The sequence below is a fragment of the Phacochoerus africanus genome, chromosome 5 (assembly GCF_016906955.1).
Source record: "Phacochoerus africanus isolate WHEZ1 chromosome 5, ROS_Pafr_v1, whole genome shotgun sequence".
NCBI classification, from domain to species: domain Eukaryota; kingdom Metazoa; phylum Chordata; class Mammalia; order Artiodactyla; family Suidae; genus Phacochoerus; species Phacochoerus africanus.
In genome coordinates this window covers 22,920,861-22,936,070 of record NC_062548.1, presented here as the reverse complement: position 1 = coordinate 22,936,070, position 15,210 = coordinate 22,920,861, and the positions used below count along the sequence as shown (strand labels likewise).

The 15,210-nt window shown below is 38.9% G+C and overlaps 1 pseudogene; it reads right to left on the bottom strand.

The window, feature by feature from the left end:
* Window positions 1–13,590: 13,590 nt before the first annotated feature.
* On the bottom strand, window positions 13,591–14,890 carry LOC125126733 (protein-tyrosine sulfotransferase 2-like; annotated as a pseudogene).
* Between the last annotated feature and the right edge of the window lie 320 nt (window positions 14,891–15,210).

Here is a 15,210-nt window from a genome sequence, read left to right as displayed (position 1 = left end):
AAATAATTGGTAATGCCTTTTATATGATATAAACAAAAGTAAATAAAGGTAAAATATAACAACAGTGAAAGCTCATTTGAAAATAAAATCTTTCCAAAGAGCTTTAGCTGTACATAAAGGAAGCAAACCAATTTAAAGCAAATAACTTAAGAAGTATTACCAAAGGGAAAATAACCATCTCATATTTATTCATGCAGAGAAATGAACTGAAAAACACAAGGCAAATACATTAAATTAGTATAATTTTATTTCACTATTCAAATTTATAGTTTGGAAATTGATTCTGTTTCAATTACTGAGTCCCCTATAGGTATTACACGTTGTATTTTATTTTTTTAATTAAATTATAGTTGATTTACAATGTTGAGCCAATTTCTACTGTACAGAAAAGTGACCCAGTCATACATAATATATACATTTTTTTTCTTATGTCGTCCACCATCATGTTCTATCTCAAGAGATTGGACACAGTTCCCTGTGCTGGATGATAGGACCTCAGTCCCCAAACATTCTCAATGTAATAATTTGTATCTACTAATCTGAAATTCCCAGTCCATCCCACACCTTCCTGCCTGTCAACCATAAGTCTGTTCTCTATGTCCATCAATCAGTTTGTGTTTCGTAGATAGGTTCATTTATTCCATATTTTCAATTCCTTATATAAGTGATATCATATGGTATTTCTCTTTCTCTTTCTAACTTACCTCACTTAGTATCAGAATCTCTAGTTGTATCCATAATGCTACAAATGACATTATTTCATTTTTTATGGCTGAGTAGTATTCCATTATGTATATGTACAATATTTTTTTAATCCATTCATCTGTCAATGGACATTTAGGGTGTTTTCATGTCTTGGGTATTGTAAATAAGGGTTCAATGAACATCAGGGTGTATGTATATTTGAATTATAATTTTGTCTTAATATATGTCCAGGAGTGGGATTGCTGGACCATATCTTAACTCTATCCTTAATTTTATGAGGCGCCTCCATAGTGGTTTCCATAGCGGCAATATCAATTAGATTTCCACCAACAGTATAAGACTGTTCCCTTTTCTCAATGTTTTCTCCAGCATTTGTTATTTGTAGGCTTTTTAATGATGGCCATTCTGTGAGGTGGTACTTCATTGTAGTCTTGATTTGCATTTGTCTAATAGTTCGTGGTGTTTTGTATTTCTTCATGTGCCTATTGGCCACCCTTATGTCTTCTTTGGAGAAATGTCTGTTTAGGTCTTTTGCCCATTTTTCAGTTGGGTTCTTTGTTTTGTTTTTATGTTGAGTGTTATGAGTCATTTGTATATTTGGCTGATTAAGCCCTTGTCAGTTTTATCAACTGCAACTATTTTCTCTCACTCCCTACATTGTATTTTTGGTTTTTTGTTTATTTGTTTCATAGTTTTCTTTGCTGTGCAAAGTCTTGCAAGTCTGATTATGTCCCATTTGTTTATTGTTCTTTTTATTTCTATTCCCTTGGGAGACTGACCTAAGAAAACATTTGTGTGGTTTATGTCAGAATATTTTGCATGTGTTCTCTTCCAGGAGTTTTATGGTGTCTTGTTTTTTTGTTTAAGTCTTTAAGCAATTTTAAGTTTATTTTTGTGGATGGTATGAGAGTGTGTTCTAGTTTCATTGATTTACATGCAGCTGTCCAGTTTTTCCAATATCATTTGTCAAAGAGACTCTTTTTCCCATTTTACATCCTTGCCTCCTTTATCAAAGATTAATTAACCATAGGTGTCTGGGTTTATTGTTGGGAGTTTCTCTTCAGTTCCATTGGTCTGTGTGTCTGTTTTTGTACCAGTACACTGTCTTGATTACTACAGCTTTGTAATATTGTCTGACATCGGGGAGCATTATACCTTCTGTTTATTTTTTTCCTCAAGATTGCCTTGGCAATTCTGGGTCTTTTATGGTTCCATATAAATTTTTGGATTATTTGTTTTATTTCTGTGAAGAAATGTCATGGGTATTTCATTGGGATGACATTATATCTCTAAATTGCTTTTGATAGAATGATTATTTTAACAATATTAATTCTTCTAATACAGGAGCATGGGATATCTTTGCATTTCTTTGAATCTTCTTTAACTTCCTTGATTAGTATTTTATAGTTCTCAGCATATAAGTCTTTCACTTCCTTGGTCAGGTTTATTCCTAGGTATTTAATTTTTGGGGTGCCATTTTAAAAGCTACTCTCTTTTATTTGCTCTTTTTTCATGGCTACACCTGCAGCATATGGAAGTTTCCAGGCTAGGTGTCAAATCAGAGCTGCAGCTGCTAGCCTATGCCACAGCCACAGCAACGCTGGATCCTAACACACTGAGTGAAGCCAGGGATCGAACCTGCATCCTTATGGATACTAGTCAGGTTCTTAATCCACTGAGCTACAACAGGAAAAACATAAGAGCTATGTTTTTTTATGTATTCCTTTTCTAATATTCATTGTTGGTATACAGAAGTTCTACCAATTTCTGAATGTTAATTGTGTATCCTGCTACTTTACTGAATTAGTTTATCAGTTTGAGTAGGACTCAGTGTGGAGTATTTAATAGTTTTCTATATACGGTATCATATCTGCATATATTGACAGTTTTACGTCTTCTTGTCTAATTTGGGTACCTTTTATTTCTTTCATTTGTCTGATTGCTGTGGCTAGGATTTCTAATACTATGTTGAATAAAAGTAGTGAGAGTGGGCATCCTTGTCTTGTTCCAGATTTTAGCAAGAAGGCTTTCAGCTTTTCTCCATTGAGTATTATATTAGCTGTGGGTTTGTCATTGATAGCTTTTATTATAGTGAAATATGTTCCCTCTATACCTAGTTTGTTAGAAGTTTATCATGAATGTAAGTTGAATTTTGTCAAATGCTTTTTCTGCAACTGTTGAGATGATCATGTGGTTTTTAAAGTTTCTTTTGTTAATATGGTATTACATTGATTGATTTCTGTGTGTTGACCCATCCTTGTAACCTTGGGATGAATCCCATTTGGTCGTGGTGTATTATCTTTTTTTTTTTTTTAAATGTGTTTTTGGATTCAGTTGGCTTAAATTTTGTTAAGAATTTTTGTGTTAATATTAATCAAAGCTTTTGGCCTATAATTTTCTTTTTTGGTAGAAGCTTTGTCTGGTTTTTGCTATTAGGGTGATGGTGGATTCATAGAATGTCTTTTGGAGTGTTCCTCTTTCTTCAGACTTTTAGAAAATTTTAAGAAGAATGAGTATAGATTTTTTTTTGTATGTTTGGTAGAGTTCACCTGTGAAGCTGTCTCGTCCTGGACTGTTGTTTGTAGGAAGTGTTTTTTTTATTACGTATTCAGTTTTATTGAATATAAATATTAGCTCTTCGTTTTACTGATTTTTTCTATTGCTTTTTTAACCTCTGTTTTATTGATTTCCTCTCTGATCTTTATGATTTCCTTCCTTATAATGATTTTAGGCTTGTTTTGTTCTTTTTTTTTTTCTCTTATTCTTTTAGGTGGTAGTTTAGATTGTTTATTCAAGACTGTCCTTGTTTTTTGAGGAAGGACCTGTGTCACTATGAACTTCCCTCTAAGAACTGCTTTTGCAGCATCCCATACATTTTTGTATGATTATGATTTCATTTTCATTTGTCTCAAGGTATTTTTAGATTTCCTTTTTGATTTCCTCCTTGACCCACTGGCCTTTTAGTAGCATGTTGTTCAGTCTCCATGTAGTCATTTTTTTCCGTTTATTTTCCTGTGGTTGATTTCTAGTTTCATGCCATTGTGGTCAGAGAAAATGTTTGAAATAATTTCTGTACTCTTAAGTTTGTTGAGTTTGGTTTGTGTTCAATCCTAGAGAATGTTCCATGTGTATTTGAAAAGAATATATATATTCTGATTTTTTTTGGATGTAATATCCTGAAAACATTGATTAAGTCTAACTGTTCTGTTGTGTCATTTAGGATCTCTGTTGTCTTATTGATTTTCTGTCTAGAGGATCTGTTCATTGATGTGAGTGGAGTGTTAAAGTATCCTATTATTTTGTTCCCATCAAGTTCTCTTTTATATCTATGAATATATTAGTTATTTGTATTTGGGTGCTCACATATTAGGGACATATATATTGACAAATGTAATACCCTCTTCATGAATTGATCCTTTTATCATTAATAGTGTCATTCTTTCTTTACGGCCTTTGTTTTAGCCTACTTGGCCTTATATGAGTACTGTGACTCCTGCTTTTGTATCATTTCCATTCTCATGAAATGTCTTTTTCCATACCCTCACTTTCAATTTATGTGTCTTTTGCCTTAAGGAGGGTCTCTAATAGGTGATTTGTGTTTTTATCCAGTCTGCCACACTTTGTCTTTTGTTTGGAGCATTCAGTCCACTGACATTTAAGGTAATTATTATTTTTTTGGGGGGGGGTTCTCGCTTGTAAACTTTATTGTAACTCTTCCGCCCTTTTCAGGCACAGACAAAAGAACAAAGTATAAAGGAACAACAAAATATGTAATTAGCCCCCCTCCCCGCAATAAAGCAATTCACAGATACAGGATACATTTGCTTCCCAATAAACCCAAGAACACTTTTAACAATTGTCCACAGCGGAGCATGCTAACTAAAGTAACCTCTTTTGAGAAACACTTAAGACAAAATTGTCAAACCAAAGCAGAGGGTTGGGGGTGAGGGGGCGGAGACAGAAGCCAGAAAAAAGCCAGCGAGCTAGGGAGGGCCGCAGGGAGAGGGGGTGAGAGGGGGAAATGAGAACGAGGTGTGAGAGAGAGGGAGAGAAAGAGAGAGAGGGAGACAGAAAGAATTACGGTGTGAATAGGCAGTTTCATGTTGTTGGGAGAACTTAGCAGAAATCGTACCTCTGTCATTACAAAGAAGGACGTTCAAAGGAAAAAAAAGACCATTGCACAAGGAGACTTTTTACATGGGGCGGGGGCAGGGGCGGGACAGGGGTGGGGTGGTGCCTCAGCCAGGCCACAGCCACTCCCCCTCTCAGGGCGAGGGAGTCCTTGCTTAAAATCCTCTTTTTCTCTCCACCCCCCTGCCCCCTGACCCCCAAGAGAAGGGAAGGAGATCCAAGGTAGCTCACACACAGAAGCTATTTCAAGATACTACCACTAGCGGGAACTGGCATGGCGGGGACGCTGCGGTGGGAGGCCAGGCACCTGCCCCCGCTGTCTTGGGTGGGGGCAGGCGACAGCAGCGCAGTCTGGGGACCCGCGGATGCAGGGCGGCCATGGCCCTGGCAGTCCCAGCTGAAGCCTACTTCTTGTCGCCCTTCTGCGCATCACCCTCATCTGCCGCCTCTGGGACCTGTTCCAGCTTCTGTTTCTCCAGCTCCTCCTGCTCGCATTTGCTGCTGGGAAACTTGTCTTTGTTGTTTTCTTTTTTTCCACTTCATCCTCCGGTTCTGGAACCAGATTTTGATCCGTCTCTCTGTTAGTCCCAGCGCATGTGATACCTCGATCCACCGCTTGCGAGTCAGATAGGGATTACACTGGAACTCCTTTTCCAGCCCCAGGGTCTGGTAGCGGCTGTAGGTCTGTAGGCCCCGCCTGTGTCCAGCGGCTGCTGGGAATCAAGGTAATTATTGATAAATATATATTTATTTATATTTATATTTATTGCCATTGAAACTTTGTTTTCCAATTGATTCTATGTTTCTCCTTTTTCCTTTCTTTTTCTTTCTTTCTTTTTGGTGAATGTATTGTTTGGTTTTTTATTTCTGGTTGCTCTATTTTTCAATATGTTAACCCCTTCCTATAACTCCTTGCTTTAGCCTGATAGTCACATAGGCTCAAACAGATTCTAAACAAAAAATGGTCTAGATTTAGTTGCTCCTCTTCCCTACATTTTATGATTTTGATGTCCTTTTTTACATCTTCATGTTTATTCTTTTGCTGTTCCTTGTGTTTATCATTGCTTTCACAAATAGTTTTTTTTTTTTTTTTGGCTTTTGGCTATTTCTTTGGGCCGCTCCTGCGGCATATGGAGGTTCCCAGGCTAGGGGTTGAATCGGAGCTGTAGCCACCGGCCTACTCCAGAGCCAGCCGCGTCTGCAACCTACACCACAGCTCACGGCAACGCCAGATCGTTAACCCACTGAGCAAGGGCAGGGACCGAACCCGCAACCTCATGGTTCCTAGTCGGATTCGTTAACCACTGCGCCACGACGGGATCTCCAGTTTTTTTTTTTATTTTTTTATTTTTTAGTCTGTATTCTGTCTTAATTAAGTGATTACTTTCCAATTATATACCTCCATCCTGTATCTTCTTACTTCTTTTCTATTTAGAGGAGACCTTTCAGTATTTTTTTTAGAGTGGATATTTAGTATTGCTGTATTCTTTTAGTTTTCATTTGTTTGAGAAATTCTTTATTTCTCCTTGTATTTTAAATGATAACTTTGCTAGGTAGAGTATACTAGGCTGCAAATTTTCCATTTTAGGATTTTGAATATATCTTGCCACTCTCTTCTGGCCTGTGGCATTTCTGTAGAGAAATCACCTGATAGCCTTATGGAGCTCCCCTTATAATTAACTCTTTGTTTTTCACTTGCTGCTTTTAGAATCCTCTCCTTATCTTTAACTTTTGTCATTTTATTGTAATATGTCTTGGTGTAGGTATCTTTGGGGCCCTCTGTGCTTCCCATATCTGTATATCAGTTTCCTTTAGATTTGTAAACTTTTCAGCCATAATTTCTTTAAATATATTTTTTCAGTCCCCCCCCTTTTTTTCTTGTCCTTCTGGAATCCCTATTATGTGTAGATTGGCGTGCTTTATATATTGCTTTCATGTTTTTTTTCCCTTTGAGTTTTCTGTCTGCTGTCCTGATTGGGTGGTTTCCATTATTCTATCTTTCAAGTCACTTACTCATTCCTCTGCATTATTTATTCTGCTGTTCAATGCCTTTAACTCAGCTTTCATCTCTACAAATACAATTTTCTAATTTTTCTTGGCTCCCCTTTTTAGTTTCTGTACCTTTCCTTTCTACAGTAATCTGTGTTACTATTGATATCTGTTCTTAATTCATTCAGTATGTTTATTACCTCCTTTTTGAACTCACTGTCTGTTAGACTGCAGAGGTCTGTTTCATTGTTCCTTCAGTGGAATTCTCCTTTCTTTTAACTGGAAATGGTTCCTATACATCTTTACTTTGATTTTTTTTTTAATTCCATGTGTTTAGGGAAAACAGTTATCTACTGTAGTCTTGGATGGCTATTTATATGTTCAAACATCTGTGGGTAGCTTGTGAAGTCTTCCTTTTTTTTTTGGCATGAGTGCTGATTTTGGTTTGGATGCTTCATGTCTCTTTCCTCAGTGTGTGTAGGCTGTCACCCCTTGATAGGGCATTTGCAGGTATATGGTTTGCATGTGCTTCCAGAGGGGTAGGACAATGGGTATCCCCTGTAGGCAATACTTTGTTGCTGGCACCTTTGCCAGTGGTGAGGACCCATGGAGAGGTGGGTGCAATAGGCTGCTCATAATTGCAGGGCTCTTGGGAGTAGCAGTGACCCTGAGGAAGGTGGGGACAGCACCCAGAGCCTTTGGCAAAGTCAGGGCATGTGCCTTCCCAGGGGGGTGATGGCAATGGGTGTCACTTGGTTGCAGAGCCTTTTGCATTGGTGACCCCTTAGGTAATTAGGGCCATAGGGACCTTGAGTGGTGGCAGGCCATGCCCAACTCAAGAGTTTGAGATGGCCGTGGTGGTTTGCATCCATCCCTGTAGCCTGCACAAGAGGTGCCCTTCTGTTCAAGAGTCTATGGATGTGCAGAGAAACATGTTCCTATGGTTGTCCCACCCCTCTTCCTCTTGTCCTCCCCAACAATAGTGCCTTGCTTCTCCTACGGGCCCGGTCCTGCTCCCTCACTTGTTCAGCTGGGGTGTTCTGCTAGTGCACCTTTCCCTAGCCTCTTAGGCTGTCTCCACCTAGTCTTCTCCCTGGAACTGACCTTCATTTGCCTAAGTCTCAGCATCCAGCCCCGACCCAAGCGTCTCAGGCTGTGTTTCAGTAGGGTAGTGGTACAGATCCTTTGTGTATTTCTCTCTACTTCATTCTCCTCAGGCTTATGGCTGTGCTTTTCTCTGAGGCTTTGAGGTTCCCTTCTGTCCTGGCTGATCTCCCCATCAATTAGGTTGCCTTTCAGGTTATGGATTCTTTCCTTTTTCATAGATCCCTCTCAGAAGCACTAGTTCCACCCTGACTCTGTTTTTTCTCTTCTCTCTCTTTTTTTTTTTTCCTCTTGTTCTACCCAGTTTGCAAAGGGTTCATTGCCTGCCCTTTTTGGAGGGGTGTGATCTTTTGCCAACATTTAGTGCATGTTCTGTATGAATTGTTCTACATAAAGATTTTTATTTATTTATTTATTGTTATTATATTTTTTTTGTTGCTTTGTCTTTTCTAGGGTCACACCCATGGCATATGGAGGTTCCCAGGCTAGGGATCCAATCAGAGCTGTAGCCACCAGCCTACACCAGAGCCACAGCAGCATGGGATCCAAGCCATGTCTGTGACCTACACCACAGCTCATGGCAACACTGGATCCGTAATGCACTGAGCAAGGCCAGAGATCAAACCGGCAACCTCATGGTTCCTAGTCAGATTCGCTAACCACTGAGCCACAACGGGAACTCCCTGAGGATTTTTTTTTATGTGCTTGTGGAAAAAGGTGCTCTGTCTTACTCCTCAGCATCTTGATCCTGCCTCTTAGAAATTGTATTTTAAATCTATGTTTGTGTTTGAATTTGAAAATTTCATTGTTTTTTATTAATATTTACCATGTTATATAATTATGACCAGATTTTGTCTTTTAAGTTTGCTGTTATTGAAAAATCGCTCATAATTAAGTTGGCCAAATTAGATTAAATTTAGTAGGTTTACTTTTATTACTTTAGAATAAATTTGTATTGGATTGTCTTACAAAACATCAAAAATGCTGTTTGAGTAGAATTTCCATCTTTTTACAAAATCACTGCGTAATCTTAATAATGGTAATAAAAACAGCCATTTATTATTAAGCATTCTTCTACCCAAATTCTACTTAAAGAAAGACAACATTTTTAATTTTTATAATAAAATTTTCCTCCATTTTCACCTTATACCATAATTCCCATCAAATGAAGAATGCAAATTAAAATTTTTGCTTTCTCAGTTGGGTTTTCAGAGAAAATTAGGCTACTGACTCTGAAAGAAAAATTCTCCCATAATGATAATCATAGAGTAGCAAATATATTTTGAATTAGACTATTTACTAAACCATAATAATTCAAGCAAAGTGAAGAACTTATTTTTGTGTAACTCCTTTTTCTTCATGTTCTATAAGTGATCACACTGGCCATGAAGCTGGTGATGTTTTATGCTGTTAAATTATAAATGTTCAACACTTAGTTTTTCAATTTTAATTTTGTACAAGGATGCTTTAGAAATAATAAATATTAATGAAATGTGGCATTTGAACATTTACTCTTAAAGATATTATTGTAAATATTATTACTCAAATATCTTAATATTAAATAATGGAAAATATCAATTTTATATAATGTGAATGACTGTCCTATTGACCTGTAGGACCACAAGGTAGCAATCAAAGATGATATAAAAACTCTGCTTAGTAATTATCTCACTTGATTTCTTTTGCTATATCCATTTTGACTTAATATGCTATATAGATATGACAAATTTAAAATACCCTGAAATCCAAAGTTAATTCTTAGGCTTTTATTTTTTAACATTCCTGTTTGTGTGCTTTTTAATTAGATATGTAGATTGCAGATAAGAGAAAGTATGGTTAGGTGTTTAGTTATAATTAACTCTGATAAATGAGGTTCACTAGAAAGAAATAAGTAGCTTCTATAATTGTTAGGTACCAGTGTTAGTTGGTGTTCATGACTCTAGGCCATGCACAAAGTGTCTTTATCAAAGTAATGAAAGAATCTCTTCTGTAATTGCTAATAATTGTCATATTTATTCAATCCTTAATATGTGCCAGACCCTTTGCTATTCAGCTTACAGGTTGTATTTAATCATTACAGATCCATAAGTTAGGTTCCATGGTTATGTTCATTTTACAGACAAGGAACCTGAAGCACAGAGAGCCGGACTTATTTTCTTAAGTTTTACACTTGCAAGTGAATAACTCTTGATTGGAAATCAGTAAAACTGTTGCTAAAATTGTCATCCTTAGTCACAGTACCAGTCTGTAGTACACTGAAATAAAAGGAGGGTAAAGAAGGAAATAACTACTCAGAAATAAATCAATCAATGAAATTATGAGGATTGCATTAACTGTACATTTTTGAGGATGAATTAATCCAATTTGAAAGTTTTGCTAAATATGAAATTATGTAGAAGCAGTGTTCTGCATTTTTCCTATAATGTTCCATCTCTCAGTGTAGGAAAAAGTAAAGCACAATATAGTCTATGAACTACATATGTAAATAGTAAAATTCACACATACACAAGAAAACAAGTATAAATGTTCACTACATACTTGTAAAATGACTTTGAAAGTTAAGGCATTTCATTACTAGTTTTCCGAGAAATACTAAACAAGAGAAGAGAATTATCAATTTTTATGTCTGAGAGAGGCATTTACTTCTTCCTTTAATTATAATAATTTCTCTGTATGTAAGTATTAAACTCTGCAATTTAATGGTTCATAGTAGAATTTTAATATTGCTTTTGTAGATCATCATGTTTCTCAGTAGTACATCAAATTAGTAGCTAGCTATAAGCAGTGGCTATGGTATCTCATTCAACATTATTGCTTTAAATTCTATCAAAAATTGAATGACTCCACAGTTATAACCTGAATCCAGAAATTTAACTAGAAGTTCATATGCATTGTATATAAATATCCTTTATTCACCCTTATGTTCTACCAGCTTCATGTAGTTTCATGAATCCTCTTTTGCTCCTGCTGGTGTGTGTTGACTAGATGCTGCAGATATTTTGAGTAGTTCATTTATTTCTTAATGGGGCTGAGCATGTCCACAGTAAGGTATGTTGTTACTTAACCCTAGTCAGTGGACTGGTAATTAGGGAACATGTGAGCATACACTGGGTGAAGGCTTACTTTGTCCTACCAAAGGAAAGCCTTTGTATTGTCTTCAGGTAATGTGGCCCTTAATATGTAATTGTGGGTGTGGTCCACTTCTCCAGGCCCAGAGGGCTCCAAGTAATTGAAGGACTCAAGATTTTCAGAGGCATAAATCCAGAAATCCTCATTCCGTGTATGAAGGTCCTATTCCTTCCCAACCAATACCCTGACCCAGCTGTAGCAGACCTACCTCAATTGAGAGTTCAAGCTCTTGGAAATCTGCCACTCTTATAGGTTAGGAGCCTGGTATGCGTATTTCTCTCTGCCCACAGCTGCAATAGACAAGATCTTCTTTAAATGCTACTAAGGAGGCCTTCTGGCTTTCACATTTAGCTCTTAGTTGCTGGGTAATCATGCACAGTTTTTCTTATCTTTTTTTCATATGCATTATTTACATTCAGCAATAACCATGTAATGCCACTAGAGTAGTGGTTATAGGTGCACAATCTCTCCCATGTTTTTTAAAAAACCGAACACATTGTACCTAATCGCACATTCCCCTCCACTGGAATTCTGTCTTACTTTAACACAGCTAAAACCCTTACAGTTGCACTTCTTCCTTGTGTCAGGTACCGTCTATGTTCTATCAGTGATGATGGGGTCCTCACTGCCAGTGAGTTGGCAGGTGAACCAAGTCCAAAATCCCATTTAGCATCAGATTTCTCATCCTTCTGCAGGATGCATTAGCCTTGGACAGAGAGAGAAGTTGGAGTAAGTTACAGTTCCAAACAAGGCCCAAGGACCCTGCCTGGCGCTCAGGAGCTGAGAAAGCCCATTAGAATGACCTATTTTCAGAACAGAAGCTGATATCCATAGTCTTACCTCCAACTGTCAGTAAGTATGGGCTTCCCAGGAGGAAGAAGTGACAGTTGATAAAATGCCTCTTTTCAGAGGAGGCATTTCCCAGTGAGAGCTGATGCTAGGGATACTCACAGGTCATGAGGAAATAAACTCTGTCTTGATGCTAGATGCAGTGGTGTGTTAAATAATCCACTTCAGAGAGAGTTAAGGGAAGTGTCTTAGAGCTTACCTACAGTGCTCTTATATGCAGAAGTAAGAGAAAATATTCTATGTTCAATGTCAGCACGTTAGTTTCAGAGATAACGAAGCAGTGCCTAATTGTATATGTACTCCAGCAAGTTAGGTATGGTTCAGGGTCTCAACAGAGGGACTTGGAGTGAAGATGTAGATTTTAGATTTATAAATGAAGTAGTTGTCATTGTGGTTATTCTCAGTGAGGAATAATCTACAGACTAACAATAGTATTGTGGTGAATACTAATATTTAATAACAGAGAAAGAAGAGCATGGAAACCCAAGTGTTAGGTAGCAAGACAGAGAAGAAAAACCAGGATTCCCATTCCTGGGTTTACTCAAATTCCAGACGTTAGATGTTGAAATAAAAGTTATAATTCATTTTACTCAGTAGAAATGTAATGAAATTTTATGTGTTGAAATTAGAATAAATGAATTATAAAGATATATGTTATATGTTAATTATGTTAATTAACTTGAATCAAAAGTTCTTAAGTAGAGTATTTCAAAAAATCTTAAGCATTTTATTTTTTATAAATTTCTATAACTCTGACTCCTTCATCCATTGACTTATGAGAATAGTGCCTGTGTATTTTTAAAAGTTGATACTTTTATTACACATATCTTTTAAGCCAAAAAAGAATTCCAAATGATCCAATATATAGATTGATAAATGAAGGTAGTTGAACAAAATAAATGTATCTAAAACCTTTTGTAGTTTTACAAAAGGTTACATTTTAGTTATAAGGATGCCTATGAATAAGATGTTCATTTCTATTAATGTATTTTCTTTTTGGTATCACAGTGATATGAAATAACTAAGCCAATAGGGACTAATAAAACCACTAAACCAGTAAACCTAAAAAGCAAATAGAAATACAATTACTTCTGTCATAAACTCACATCACTCCCTAGATGATACTGTTAAATTCTGGCTTAAATACATTAACCTTATATGCACAACTTCTCATGATGACCTAAAAGGCAAGAAAACATGAACAGACACTTTCATTTATTTAACATCTTAAATTGAAATCCAGTGCACAGACTACACACATCATTAAAGTAGGAACGACAGTGGCTTTTGAGGTCAGGTATTATTATTTTTTTTTTTGAATCCCTGTTTGGTTTATTTGAATTTTTTTTTCTCTGTGAAACTGAGTAGAGCTGAGAAGGAATCAAAGAAAACCTCATACATTAAATTCTTATATAGATTTTTTGAATTCAAAAGTAAGGGTCAACAGGAGAGGAACAGGTGGTGGGCCCTGTCCCAGAAAACAAAGCCACTGAGGCAATCCTGCAAATTAAGGAGGATGGCAAATCCATCCCTTAAAAGAAAGTTGGGGGGGGGGAATATAAAATACCCAAGTTTCAAAAGCCAGACTACTTCCACACTCTTGGTTCTCTACCCCAGACTGTCCTAAGATAGAGTGTTTTAAGTTTTCAAGGTAAGTTTTTGATGATTCGGTTTTTGCAAACATACGCAAATATGATCTTCATGGGCAGTCCTGTTTTGGCCATTAATAGAAAGCAATATGCTTGGATTAGAGGTCAGATTTCCACTCCAATGCAAAGTTTCTTCTTTCCTGGCAACAAAGCCATTTGCAGAGATCTGGAAATCATGCACTTCCTAGGTGGGAGGAGGTACCGTTCTTGTTCACCTGAAAATATCCTTTCAGATTGGCTGGTGTTTTACAGTCCCCTTTCAAGACCTTGTGTATGTTGACAATGATGGGGTCAGGGTTGCTGTAGTTGGGTGGGTTTGCATAGGGGTCATAGCCTAGCCGAGCCAGCATGGGGGTGATCTGGGCCATGCCTCACATCATGTCCCCAGGGATGTGGCCAGTCTACTTGATGAGAGCTTCCAGGTTCACAGGCTTGATGACCTGGACTGTGGATTGCTCGATCTTGAACAGGGAGACACCTCCGGGCTTGCCAATGAGGTCCTTGTAGTGCAGGACAGCATCACTCCAGGTGATGCCAAGGAAGTTGAGGATGAGCTTGAGGGAGCAACGGGGGTACAGCACCAGCTGCTAGTAGTACACCGGCAGACACTTGTCCTTGCCCACCTCCACGCACTGCACCTGCATCACCTCAATGGCCTTGTTCCACTTGGTGGGGCAGTTGTGGTAGCTGCTGAGGTCAAAGCCAGCAATGGTGACCTTGCGGGTGAACATGGAGTGCACCAAGGCCCAGCCGTCTCACACCATCAGCAGGGACTTAGAGTTGGGGAACAGGCGCGACAGGTAGACGGAGGACTTGAGGGTGAATAGGTCTTTGTTGCAGAGGACGCCGGCCGGCTCGCCGTGCTTGGCGATCACCTCCAGGATGAAGGCCCGCATGGCGGAGTCCAGCACTTGGTCCGTGACGCCCGCTTCATCCAGCCGCAGCGTCTCCCCACGGGACTTGGACCAGGCCTGACGCATGGCCAGGGGGGATGATGCGGGTCTCCTCACCGCAGCGCACTTCCAGGTGGGTATCCAGCATCACGTGCATCAGTGCAGTGCAGCTCAGGGGCACGCCCCCCACGAAGATGTGCGGCTTAGCCTTGCCACAATTGTATTCCACGTGGTCCGTGCCCATCATCACCAGGTCCTCCTGCTCTGGCCGCATAGCCTGCCAGGGGCTCTGGGGGGCCCCCAGCACTGCCCGGCACTCCAGCACCTGCTGCCCTAGCTGGATGGCCAGCACCAGGGCCAGGGCGAGGCCGGCTGCCAGCAGTGCCCTCCACACCAACAGGCGCATGCTGGGCCTGGTGCGGAGGGTGGGCTTCAGTGACAGGTGGGCGGGAGGCCCGCCGGGCTTTCATCTCCCCTGAGCACTCTCGTGCTGGGACTCTAGCCCTCGTGGCTGCTTGCCAAGATGGTCCACCGGCTGAGCCCTTGCGAGAAGCGCAGAGGGAGCCCCGCGGGCCCAGCAACTCCGGGCTTGCCAGCCACCTTGGCTGGGGGAGGAGGAGGTACCAGGTATTATTTTTATTTCATTTAGTGTTTTGTAGTAGACATTTATCACATTCACACCTTCCCTTTCTTTTCTTTTTTTCTTTTTTCTATAGCTTCACAGCAGCATATGGAAGATGGGACTAGGGGGTCTAATCAGA